Raw genomic sequence first — 11,182 nt, 5'->3', positions numbered from 1 at the left:
GCTGTTTACCCTCTGTCCCACTTTGTGTCTCCGCTGGGTCCCGCGGTGTCCCCGCTGTCCCTCGCTGTATCCCTGCTGTATCCCACTGTGTCAAGCTGTGTCCTGTTGTGTACCCGCTGTCCCCTGCTGTGTCCCGCTGTGTCCCCGCTGTCCCCCGGAGTGTACCCGCTGGGTCCCGCTGGGTCCCCGCCTTGTCCTTCTGTGTCCCACTGTGTCCCATGCTGTGTCCCGCTGTGTCCCCCCCTTTGTCCCGCTGTGTCCCCACTGTCCCCCGCTGTGTCCCGCTGTGTACTGCTGTGACCCGCTGTGTCCCTGCTGTCTCCCGCTGTGTCCTACTGTGTTCCTGCTGTCCCGTGGATTGTCCACGCTGTTTCCCCGCTGTTTCCCGCTGTGTATCCCGTTGTGTCCAACTGTGTCCCCGCTGTGTCCCGCTGTGTTCCCCACTGAATCCCCCGCTGTGTCACCCGCTTTGTCCGAGCTGTGTCCCGCTGAGTCCCCGCTGAGTCCCCGCTGTGTCCTGCTGTGTCCCCTGCTGTGACCCTGCTGTGTCCCCGATGTGTCCCGCTGTGTCCCGTGGTGTCCCCGCTGTCCCCCACTGTGTCCCCGCTGTGTCCCGCTGTGTCCCCGCTGTCCCCCGCTGTGTTCCGCTGTGTCCCGCTGTGACCCTCTGTGTCCCTGCTGTCCCCCACTGTGTCCCGCTGTGTCCCCGCTGTCCCCTGGAGTGTCGCCGCAGTGTCCCCGCTGTGTCTCGCTGTGTCCTGCTGTGTCCCGCTGTGTCCTCGCTGTGTCCCCCACTGTGTCCCTGCTGAGTCCCGCTGTGTCACCCTGTGTCCTGCTGTGTCCCCGCTTTGTCCTGGCTGTGTCCCCCCATTGTCCCGTTCTGTCCCCATCTGTGTCCCCGCTGTGTCCCCGATGTGTCCCGCTGTGTCCTCGCTATGACCCCCGCTGTGTCCCGCTGTGTCCCCGGCTGTGTCACGCTGTGTCCACCACTGTGACCCGCTGTGTCCCCCGCTGTGTCCCGCTGTGTCCCGATGTGTCCCGCTGTGTCCTCACTGTGTCCCCGCTGTGGCCCGCTGTGTATCCACCTGTGTCCAGCTGTGTCCCCGCTGTGTTCCCGCTGTGTCCCTGCTTTGTCCCTCTGTGTCCCCGCATGTGTCTCCGCTGTGTCCCCGATGTGTCCCTCTGTGTCCCGCTGAGTCCTCGCTGTGTCCCCCGCTGTTTCTCTCTGTGTCTCCCGCTGTGTCCTGCTTTGTCCCCAGTTTTCTCCCTCTGTGTCGCCTGCTGTGTCCCCCGCTGTGTCCCGCTGTGTCCCCGTTGTGTCCCCACTGTGTCCTGCTGTGTCCCCACTCTGTCTCACCGTGTCCCCCGCTGTGTCCAGCTGTGTCCCTGCTGTCCCCCGTGTGTCCCCAATGTCCCCAGCTGTGTCCCCCGCTGTGTCCCGCCATGTCCCCGCTGTGTCCCGTTGTGTCCCAATGTGACACCCGCTGTGTCCCCCGCAGTGTCCCGTTGTGTCACCCGCTGTGTCCTCGCTGTGTCCCCAGCTGTGTTCCCGCTGTGTCCCCCAGTGTCACCCTGTGTCCTGCTGTGTCCCCACTGTGTCCCCGCTGTGTCCCCGCTTTGATCCGCTGTGTCCCCCGCTGTGTCACCCACTGTGTCCCCTGCTGTGTCCCCGCTCTGTCCCCGCTGTGTCCCGCTGTGTCCCGCTGTGTCCCCGTTGTGTCCCGCTGTGTCCCTGTTGTGTCCCGCTGTGTCCCCCGCTGTGTCCCGCTGTGTATCAAGCTGTGTCCAGCTGTGTCCCCGCTGTGTCCCGCTGTGTTCCACCCTGTGCCCCGCTGTGTCCCGCTGTGTCCCGCTGTGTCACCTCGTGTTTCCACGCTTTGTCCCCGCTGTGTCCTGCTCTGTCCCGCTGTGTCCCGCTGTGTCCCCGCTGTCCCAAGCTGTGTCCCGCTGTGTAATGCTGTGACCCGCTGTGTACTGCTGTGACCCGCTGTCACACGCTGTGTCCCTCTGTGTCCCCGCTGTCCCCTGGAGTGTCGCCACTGTGTCCCCGCTGTGTCCCGCTGCGTCCTGCTGTGTCAAGCTGTGTACCCCGCTGTATCCCACTGTCTCCCCTGCTGTGTCCTCCGCTCTGTCCCGCTGTGTCCCGCACTGTCCAGATGTGTCCCCTGCTGTGTCCCCGCTGTGTCCTACTGTGTCCTGCTGTGTCCCACTGTGTCCCCCGTTGTATCCCGCTGTGTCCCCAGCTGTTTCCCCCGCTGTGCCCCTGCTGTGTCCCCACTGTGTCCTTCTGTGTCCCCGCTGTGTCCTGCTGTGTCCTCCGCTGTGTTCCGCTGTGTCCCAGGCTGTGTCACTCTGTGTCTCGCTGTGTCCCAATGTGTCCGCTGCTGTGTCCCCGCTGTATCCCCGCTGTGTCCCCAATGTGTCCCGCTGTGTCCCTCTGTGTCCCGCTGTGTCCTCGCTGTGTCCCCCGCTGTGTTCTGCTGTGTCCCCCGCTGTGTCCCGCTGTGTCCCACTGTTTCCCGTGGTGTCCCGGTTTGTCCCCTGCTGTGTCCCCCGCTGAGTCCCCACTGTGTCCCCGCTGTGTCCCGCTGTGTCCTCGCTGTGTCCCCCGTTTTGTCCCCGCTGTGTCCCCGATGTGTCCCTCTGTGTCCCGGGCTGTCTCCCCGCTGTGTCCCCGATGTGTCCCGCTGTGTCCCACTGTGTCCTCGCTCTGTTCCCCGCTGTGTCCCGCTGTGTCCCCAGCTTTGTCCCCCCTGTTTCCCCGCTCTGTCCCGGTGTGTCCCGCTCTTTCTCGTGGTGTCACGGTTTGTCCCCCGCTGTGTCCCCCGCTGAGTCCCCGCTGTGTCCGTGCCGTGTCCCTCTGTGTCCCCCGCTGTGTCCTGCTGTGTCCCGGGCTGTGTCCTGACTATGTCCCCGATGTGTCCCGCTGTGTCCCTCTGTGTCCCCGCTGTGTCCCCCGCTGTGTCCCGCTATGTCCTGCTGTGTCCCGGGCTGTGTCCCCACTGTGTCCCCGATGTGTCCTGCTGTGTCCCACTGTGTCTTATGCTGTGTCCCGCTGTGTCCCTCGCTGTGTCCGCTGTGTCCCCGCTGTGTCCCACGCTGTGTCCCGCTGTGTCCCTGCTGTCCCCCGCTGTGTCCCGCTGTGTACTGCTGTGACCCGCTGTGTCCCTGCTGTCTCCCGCTGTGTCCTGCTGTGTTCCCGCTGTCCCCTGGATTCTCCCCGGTGTTTCCCCGATTTGTCCCGCTGTGTATCCCGCTGTGTCCAACTGTGTCCCAGCTGTGTCCCGCTGTGTTCCCCACTGAATCCCCCGCTTTGTTCCCGCTGTGTCCCGTTGTGTCCCCCGCTGTGACCCTGCTGTGTCCCCGATGTGTCCCGCTGTGTCCCGCTGTGTCCTCGCTGTGTACCCGCTTGTCCCGCTGTGTATCACGCTGTGTCCAGCTGTTTCCCTGCTCTGTCCCCGCTGTGTCCCCGCTGTGTCTCGCTGTGTCCCGGGCTGTGTCCCCGCTGTGTCCCCGATGTGTCCCGCTGTGTCCCGCTGTGTCCTCGCTGTGTCCCCCGCTGTGTCCCGCTGTTTCCTCGCTGTGTCCCCGCTGTATCCCCGCTGTGTCCCGGTGTGTCCCGCTGCTTCCCGTGGTGTCCCGATATGTCCCCCGATGTGTCCCCCGCTGAGTCCCCGCTGTGTCTCCGCTGTGTCCCTCTGTCTCCTCGCTGTGTCCCCCGTTGTTTCCCGCTGTGACCCGCGCTGTGTCCCCCGCTGTGTCCCCGCTGTGTCCTGCTGTGTCCCGCTGTGTCCCACTGTGTCCCGCGTTGTGTCCCGCTGTGTCCCCGGCTGTTTCCCCCGCTGTGTACCGCTGTGTCCCTTCTGTGTCGCCACTGTGTCCTTCTGTGTCCCCGCTGTATCCCGCTGTGTCCTCCGCTGTGTCGCGCTGTGTCGCCCGCTGTGTCAAGCTGTGTCTCTCTGTGTCCCGATGTGTCCGCTGCTGTGTCCCCGCTGTGTCCCGCTGTGTCCTGCTTTGTCCCACTTTGTCCCTCTGTGTTCTCGCTGTTTCCCCGATATGTCCTGATGTGTATCCCGCTGTGTCCAACTGTGTCCCCATTGTGTCCCGCTGTGTTCCCCACTGATTCCCCCGCTGTGTCCCCCGCTGTGTCCCCGCTGTCCCCGCTTTGTCCCCGCTGTGTCGAGCTGTGTCCCCCGCTGTGACCCTGCTGTGTCTCCGATATGTCCCGCTGTGTCCTGTTGTGTCCCCGCTGTCACCCACTGTGTCCCCTCTGTGTCCCGCTGTTTCCCCCCTGTCCTCCGCTGTGTCCCCGCTGTGTCCCGCTATGACCCGCTGTGTCCCGCTGTGTCCCGCTGTGTACCGTTTTGTCCCCCGCTATGTCCCGCTGTGTCCTGCTGTGTCCCGCTGTTTCATAGCTGTGTCCCCGCTGTGTCCCGCTGCGGATCCCGCTGTGCCCAGCTGTGTCCCCGCTGTCCCCTTGAGTGTCCCCGCTGTGTCCCCGCTGTGTCTCTCTGTTTCCTGCTGTGTCCCGCTGTGTCCTCACTGTGTCCCCCGCTGTGTCCCCGCTGTGTCACGCTGTGTCTCCGATGTGTCCCGCTCTGTATCCCGCTGTGTCCAGCTGTGTTCCAGCTGTGTCCCCGCTGTTTCCCCGCTGTGTCCCCGCTGTGTCCCTCTGTGTGCGGCTGTGTCCCCCGCTGTGTCACACTGTGTCCCCCGCTGTATACCGCTGTGTCCAGCTGTGTTCCCGCTGTGTCGCCGCTGTGTCATCTGTGTCCCGCTGTGTCCCCCGCTGTGTCCCGCTGTGTCCCCCGCTGTGTTCCGCTGTGTCGCCCTCTGTGTCCCGCTGTGTCCCGTTGTGTCCCCCGCTCTGTCCTGCTGTGTCCCGCTGTGTCCTCGCTGTATCACCCGCTGTGTCCCGCTGTGTCCCCCACTGTGTCGCCGCTGTGTAATCTGTGTGCGCTGTGGCCCCGCTGTGTCCCGCTGTGTCCTCGCTGTGTCCCCCGCTGTGTCCCGCTGTGTATCCCGCTGTGTCCAGCTGTGTCCCTGCTGTGTCCCTGCTGTGTCCCCGCTCTTTCCCGCTGTGTCCCCTGCTGTGTCCCGACTCTTTCCCCGATGTGTCCCGCTGTGTCATCACTATTTCCCCCTCTGTGTCCCTCTGTGTCCCCCGCTGTGTCCTGCTGTGTCCTCTGCTGTGTCCGGCTGTTTCCCACTGTGTCCCCGCTGTATCCTGCTGTGTCCCCGCTGTGTCCCCACTGTGTCCTTCTGTGTCCCCGCTGTGTCCCTCTGTGTCCTCCGCTGTGTCCCACTGTGTCCCCCGCTGTGTCCCGCTGTGTCTCGCTGTGTCCTCGCAGTGTCCCCAATGTGTCCCGCTGTGTATCCCGCTGTGTCCAACGGTGTCCCCGCTGTGTCCCGCTGTGTTCCCCACTGATTCCCCCGCTGTGTCCCCTGCTTTGTCCCCGCTGTGTCCCGCTGTGTCCCTGTTGTGTCCCCGCTTTGTCCTGCTGTGTCCCCCGCTGTGACCATGCTGTGTCCCCGATGTGTACCGCTGTTTCCTGTTCTGTCCCTGCTCTCCTCCACTGTGTTCCCGCTGTGTCCCGCTGTGTCCCCGCTGTCGCCCGCTGTGTTCTGCTGTGTCCTGCTGTGACCCGCTGTGTCCCTGCTGTCCCCCAATCTGCCCCGCTGTGTCCCCGCTGTTCCATGGAATGTCCCCGCAGTGTCCCCACTGTGTCTCGCTGTGTCCAACGCTTTGTCCCGCTGCGTCCTCTCTGTGTCCCGCTGTGTTGCCCGCTGTGTCCCCTCTGTGTCCCAGCTGTGTCCCGCTGTGTCCTCGCTGTGTCCCCTGTTGTGTCCCGCTGTGTCCCGATGTGTCCCGCTGTGTCCTCTCTGTGTCCCCGCTGTGGCCCACTGTGTATCCGCCTGTGTCCAGCTGTGTCCCCGCTGTGTACCCGCTGTGTCCCTGCTTTGTCCCTCTGTGTCCCCGCATGTGTCTCCGCTGTGTCCCCGATGTGTCCCGCTGTGTCCCGCTGAGTCATCGCTGTGTCCCCCACTGTGTCTCGCTGTGTCCCCCGCTGTGTCCTGCGTTGTCTCCTGCTGTGTCCCGCTGTGTCCCGCTGTGTCCCAATCTGTCCCCCACTCTGTCCGTCAATGTCACTCTGTGTCACTGCTGTGTCCCACTGTGTCCACTGCTGTGTCCCCTCGCTGTGTCCTGCTGTGTCCCCGTTGTGTCCCCACTGTGTCCTGCTGTGTCCCCTCTGTTTCTCGCTGTGTCCCCCGCTGTGTCCAGCTGTGTCCCTGCTGTCCCCACATGTGTCCCCGCTCTCCCCAGCTGTGTCCCCGCTGTGTCCCGCTGTGTCCCCGCTGTGTCCCCTCTGTGTCTCGCTGTGTCCCCGGTTGTGTCCCAATGTGACACCCGCTGTGTCCCTCGCTGTGTCCCGCTTTGTCCCCACTGTGTCCCGCTGTGTCCCCCGCTCTGTACCCGCTGTGTCCCGCTGTGTCCCCTCTCTGTCCCTGCTGTGTCTCGTTGTGTCCCGCTTTGTCCCCCGTTGTGTCCCGCTGTATAGCACGCTGTGTCCCCCGCTCTGTCCCACTGTGTCCCATGCTGTGTCCCACTGTCTTCCACGCTGTGTACCCTGCTATGTCCCCCTGGGTCCCGCTGTCACCCGCTGTGTCCCGCTGTGTCCCCGCTGTCCCCTGGAGTGTCTCCACTGTGTCCCCGCTGTGTCCTGCTGTGTCCTGCTGTGTCAAGCTGTGTACCCCGCTTTATCCCACTGTCCCCCCTGCTGTGTCCTCCGCTCTGTCCCGCTGTGTCCCGCTCTGTCCCGATGTGTCCCCTGCTGTGTCCCCGCTGTGTCACCGCTGTGTCAAGCTTTGTCCCAGTGTGTCCCACTGTGTCCCGCTGTGTCCTTGCTGTGTCCGATGTGTGCTGCTGTGTACCCCGCTGTGTCCAGCTGTGTCCCCGCTGTGTCCCGCTGTGTCCCCCCCGTGTTCCCCGCTGTGTCCCCCGCTGTGTCCCCCAATGTGTCCCCTGCTGTGTCCCCCACTGTGTCCCCCGCTGTGTCCCCGCTGTGTCCCACTGTCTCCTTGCTGTGTCCCCACTGTGTCCCGCTGTGTCCCCGCTCTCCCCCACTGTGTTGTCACTGTGTCCGGCTGTGTCACCGCTGTGTCCCAGTGTGTCCCCCCTGTGTCGCGCTGTGTCCTGCTGTGTCCTGGCTCTGTCCCCGCTGTGACCTGCTGTGTATTCCGCTGTGTGCAGCTGTGTCCCGCTGTATCCCCGCTGTGTCCAGCTGTATCCCCGCTGTGTCCCGCTGTGTTCCCCGCTGTGTCCCCCACTGTGTCCCCCGCTGTGTCCCCTCTGTGTCACACTGTGTCCCCGCTGCATTCCGATATGTCCCCGCTGTGTCCCCACGGTGTCCTGCTGTGTTCCTGCTGTGTCTCGCTGTGTTCTCCGCTGTGTCCCTCTGTTTCCCCCACTGTGTCCCCTGCTGTGTCCTGCTGTGTCCCCGCTGTGTCCCCGCTGTGTCCCCGCTGTGTCCCCGCTGTGTCACCGCTGTGTCAAGCTTTGTCCCAGTGTGTCCCCATGTGTCCCGCTGTGTCCTCGCTCCGTCCCCGCTGTGTCCCGCTGTGTATTTCGCTGTGTCCCGCTGTGTCCTCGCTGTGTCCCTTGGTGTCCCCCGCTGTGTCCCGCTGTGTCCCCCGCTGTGTCCCGCTATGTACAGCTGTGTCCGCTGCTGTGTCCCCGCTGTGTCCCTGCTGTGTCCCGCTGTGTCTAGCTGTATCCCGCTGTGTCTCGCTGTGTAGTCGCTGTGTATCGCGCTGTGTCCAGCTGTGTCCCTGCTGTGTCCCCGCTGTTTCCCCTGTGTCAGGCTGTGTTCCACGCTGTGTCCCCGCTGTGTCCTGCTGTGTCCCACTGTGTCCCGCTGTGTCCGCCGCTGTGTCCCCCGCTGTGTCCCGCTGTGTCCTCGCTGGGTCCCTGGTGTGTCCCGCTGTGTATCCCGCTGTGTCCAGCTGTATCCCCGCTGTGTCCCGCTGTGTTCCCCGCTGTGTCCCCCAATGTGCCCCCCGCTGTGTCCCCCGCTGTGTCCCCTCTGTGTCCCACTATGTCCCCGCTGCATTCCGCTATTTCCCCGCTGTGTCCCCATGGTGTCCTGCTGTGTCCCCGCTGTGTCTCGCTGTGTTCTCCGCTGTGTCCCGCTGTTTCCCCCACTGTGTCCCCTGCTGTGTCCCGCTGTGTCCTGCTGTGTCTGCTGCTGTGTCCCCGCTGTGTCTCGGCTGTGTTCCCGCTGTGTTCCGCTGTGTCCTGCTGTGTCACCATGTGTCCCGCTGTGTCCTCGCTCCGTCCCCGCTGTGTCCCGCTGTGTATTTCGCTGTGTCCCGCTGTGTCCTCACTGTGTCCCTCTGTGTCCCCCGCTGTGTCACACTGTGTCCCAGGCTGTATCCCGCTGTGTACAGCTGTGTCCGCTGCTGTGTCCCCGCTGTGTCCCTGCGGTGTCCCGCTGTGTCTAGCTGTATCCCGCTGTGTCTCTCTGTGTAGTCGCTGTGTATCCCGCTGTGTCCAGCTGTGTCCCTGCTGTGTCCCTGCTATGTTTCCCCTGTGTCCCCCGCTGTGAACTCGCTGTGTCCTGCTGTGTCCCCGCTCTGTCCCCGCTGTGTCACGCTGTATCCGCGATGTGTACCGCTGTATCCCGCTTTGTCCCCCGCTGTGTACTGCTGTGTCCCCCGCTCTGTTCCGCTGTGTCACGCTGTGTCCCCACTGTGTCCCATTGTCTCCCCCGCTGTGTCCCCGCTGTGTCCCCGCTGTGTCCCGCTGTGTCCCCGCTCTCCCCCACTGTGTCCTCACTGTGACCCGCTGTGTCCCTGTTGTGTACCCGCTGTGTCCCGCTGTGTCCCACTGTGTCCCGCTGTGTCCTCGCTGTGTCCATGCTGTGTCCCGCTGTGGATCCCGCTGGGTCCAGCTGTGTCCCGCTGTATCCCCACTGTGTCCCGCTGTGGCCCGCTATGTCCCAGCTGTGTCCCCGCTGTGTCCTCGCTGTGTCCCGCGCTGTGTCCCGCTGTGTCCCCCGCTGTGTCCCGCTGTGTCCTCACTGTGTCCCCACTGTGTCCCGCTGTGTATCCTGCTGTGTCCAGCTGTGTCCCCGCTGTGTCCCCCGCTGTGTCCCCCACTGTGTCCCCTGCTGTGTCCCCTGCTGTGTCCCGCTGTGTCACGCTTTGTCCCCGCTGTGTCCCTGCTGTGTCCACACTTTGTCCTGCTGTGTCCCGCTGTGTGCTCGCTGTGTGCCCGCTGTGTCCCGCTGTGTTTCCCGCTGTGTCCAGCTGTGTCCTGCTGTATCCCCGCTGTGGCCCGCTGTGGCCCGCTTTGTCCCCGCTGTGTCCCCTCTGTGTCCTCGCTGTGTCCCGGGCTGTGTCCCACTGTGTCCCCTGCTGTGTTCCCTACTGTGTCCCGCTGTGTCCTCGCTGGGTCCCCGCTGTTTCTCGCTGTGTATCCCGCTGTGTCCAGCTGTGTGCCCGCTGTGTCCCACTGTGTTCCCCGCTGTGTCCCCCACCGTGTCCCCGCTGTGTCCCCCGCTGTGTCCCCCACTGTGTCCTCTGCTGTGTCCCCGCTGTGTCCCCGATGTGTCCCGCTGTGTCCCTTTGTGTACTTGCTGTGTCCCCCGCTGTGTCCCGCTGTGTCCCCCGCTGTGCCCTGCTGTGTCCCCCGCTCTCCCCCGCTATGTCCTCACTGTGTCCCACTGTGTCCCCGCTGTGTCCCGCTGTGTCCCCGCTGTGACCCGCTGTATTGCGCTGTGTCTCGCTGTGTCCTTCCCTGTGACACCCGCTCTGTCCCGCTATGTCCCCCCTCAATGTCCCCAGCTGTGTCCCGCTGTGTCCCCCGCAGTGTCCCGCTATGTCCTGCTGTGTCCCCGTTGTGTCCCCGATGTGTCTTGCTGTGTATCCGCTGTGTCCCTGCTGTGTCCCTGCAGTGTCCAGCTGTGTCCCGCTGTGTCCCCCGCTGCGGCCCAGCTGTGTCCCCCGCTGTGGCTCGCTGTGTCCCCAGCTGTGTCCCGCTGTGTCCCCAGCTGTGTCCAGCTGTGTGCCGCTGTGTCCCGCTGTGTCCCCCGGTGTGTCCCGATTTGTCCCCTTTGTGTCCTACTGTGTCCCAGCTGTGTCCCCACTGTGTTCCCAGCTGTGTCCCGCTGTGTCCCCCGCTGTGTCCCAATGTGTCCCTGCTGTGTCCCTCTGTGTCCTCGCTCTGTCCCAGCTGTGTCCCGCCTTGTATCTCGCTGTGTCAAGCTGTGGCCCCCGATGTGTCCGGCTGTGTCCTGATGAGTCCCCGCTGTGTCCCCGCTGTGTCCCGCTGTGTCCTGCTGTGTGCCCGCTGTGTCCCCGCTGTGTCCCTTTGTGTACTCGCTGTGTCCCCCGCTGTGTCCCTCTGTGTCCCCCTCTGTGCTCTGCTGTGTCCCCCGCTGTGTCCCGCTGTGTCCTCGCTGTGTCTGCCGCTGTGTCCCGTTGTGTCCTCGCATTCCCCCGCTGTTCCCTCACTGTGTCTCGATGTGTCCGCGCTGTGTCCCGCTGTGTCCCCGCTGTGTCCCGCTGTGTCCCGCTGTGTCCCGCTGTGTCCTCCCTGTGTCCCCGCTGTGACCCGCTGTGTTTCCCGCTGTGTCTAGCTGTGTCCTGCTGTATCCCCGCTGTGTTCCGCTGTGGCCCCCTGTGTCGCCGCTGTGTCCCTGCTGTGTCCTCTCTGTGTCCCGCGCTGTGTCCCCCGCTGTGTCCCGCTGTGTCCCGTTGTGTCCCGCTGTGTCTGCTGCTGTGTCCCCGCTCTGTCCCCGCTGTGTCCCGCTGGGTCCCGTTGTGTCCCGCTGTGTCCTGCTGTGACCTCGCTGTGTCCTCGCTGTGTCCACAATGTGTCTCGCTGTGTCCCGATTTGTCCCTGCTGTGTCACCCGCTGTGTCTAGCTGTGTCCTGCTGTATCCCCGCTTTGTTCCACTGTGGCCCCCTGTGTCCCAGCTGTGTCCCTGCTGTGTCCTCTCTGTGTCCCGCGCTGTGTCCCCCGCTGTGTCCCGCTGTGTCCCGTTGTGTCCCTCTGTGTCTGCTGCTGTGTCCCCGCTCTGTCCCCGCTGTGTCCCGCTGGGTCCCGTTGTGTCTTGCTGTGTCCTGCTGTGACCTCGCTGTGTCCTCACTGTGTCCACGATGTGTCTCGCTGTGTCCC

The sequence above is a fragment of the Dipodomys merriami genome, unplaced genomic scaffold, assembly GCF_024711535.1.
Source record: "Dipodomys merriami isolate MVZ:Mamm:240054 unplaced genomic scaffold, mDipMer1.0.p SCAF_175, whole genome shotgun sequence".
NCBI classification, from domain to species: Eukaryota; Metazoa; Chordata; class Mammalia; order Rodentia; family Heteromyidae; genus Dipodomys; species Dipodomys merriami.
The sequence above is the reverse complement of the archived record's forward strand: the minus strand, read 5'-3'. Positions refer to the sequence as shown.